The following is a 1,518-nucleotide window of genomic DNA, read 5'->3' as shown; positions in this document are numbered from 1 at the left end:
GCCCCGGTGCGGGCAGCGCTGTGCGGGCGGTGCGGGGCGGCGCGGCGCCCGCTCCGGGGGCTCCTCGCTGGGGCTCCTCTCTGGGCGCCGCGGTTGTTTTCCTGCTGTGTCATTCCTCGAGCCAAGACAGTAACCGAGGCTCTGTCTCCGGCCGTGGCCGCTGATTAGCGCGCACGCCGGGTAGGAGGGAAAGGCGTATTTTGTCAGTTAGGGCCGCTGCTTCCCGACAGCTGCGACGGATTGCTTGTCCCTGGATCCCCTTTAGCTCTGCAATGCTTTAAGATGCTGCCGAGCGGTCCGTGCCGCCGGCCCACCTCTGGGCGGTCCGGGCACTGCAGGCAGGAAGGTGACACGGCCCTCAGGGACGTTCCCAGGGAAGCCGGGCTGCCGGCACGAGCTGCGCAGGAGGCTGCGAGGCTTCATCTGAAACGTACCGGGGGATGGGAGCGGGGCGATGAACCAGGCCCGAGTGGCAGCACTGAGAGAGGCCTCGGCGCTGTCGTGGGGAAGTCTGGGCCGTGCGGATCCACGGGTGACGCTGCTGCTCGCAGGCAGCACAGAAACCCACCGGTAATCGCATTTGTGCGAGATAACCGGGCGTGTAATGTTGCACAGGCAGACGTACATCTGTGCAGCCGCTTGCAAGCAGCCAGCCACCTCTGCTCCAGGGGCTGGAGGCGGCTTCAGACCAAGCACCGTGCGCCCGGCGCTGCCTTCCCTCGCCGTCGGGTCGGAAATCTCCCCGTGTCTCAGCAGCGGGCGCTTCCCCGCTCCACCGTGCTCGGCCCAGCTCCACCGTGTGCCCGGCTGCGCCCGGCTCGGTCCGGACGCGCCCTGCTTGCTCGCACCGCGGTCTGCGAGGAGGAGCCCCGATGTTCCGCGATGTTCCCCCTCCGTCGCTTTGCACGCAGCAGCCGCTCCGCCCGGGGAGCTGCCGCGCCTGCCGCAGGGTGCGACGAGCAGAACCCCTCCCGCAGACTTTTTATTTTTTTGGTGGTGGAAGGCTTCTCCGTTGCAGGCTGCTTGCAGAAATGAGGCCATTTTGTCCGCATCCCTTGCGAGGCGACGGCGTCTCCTTCCTCGCAGTAATCGCAGAGCAGAGCCGGGGCCGTGGGCTCGGCCTCCCGCGGACCCGCCCGGGGCTCCCCGGCCCGAGCAGGGCGGTGGCGGTGGCGGTGGCGGTGGCGGTGGAGGCCCGCGGGCCGCGGCGGGGCACGGGGGGGCGGTCGGGCTCCGCGCCCCGTCCCGGCGGCCGTGCGCCTCCAGCGCCGCCCTCGCAAGGTGCTCGTCCCCGGCAGGCCGCTGGGAGGCCGGCGGAAAGCCCGAGATTAGGAAGCAGTTAATCAGCGCCGGAGCGAGCGGGGCTTTTATTTTGACAGGGCAGCGCTTGGCTCCTTGCACGGAGGAAAGTGAATGATCCTGTTTCTCCAAATGATTATTCAGGCTCCGGCGGAGAAAGGAGCACTCGGCACGCAGCGCTTTGCCCCTCGCCACGGCGCCCCCGCCCGCCCCCGGGCT

Source organism: Numida meleagris, chromosome 23 (assembly GCF_002078875.1).
Source record: "Numida meleagris isolate 19003 breed g44 Domestic line chromosome 23, NumMel1.0, whole genome shotgun sequence".
Taxonomy (NCBI): domain Eukaryota; kingdom Metazoa; phylum Chordata; class Aves; order Galliformes; family Numididae; genus Numida; species Numida meleagris.
This window is presented reverse-complemented; position numbering follows the sequence as displayed.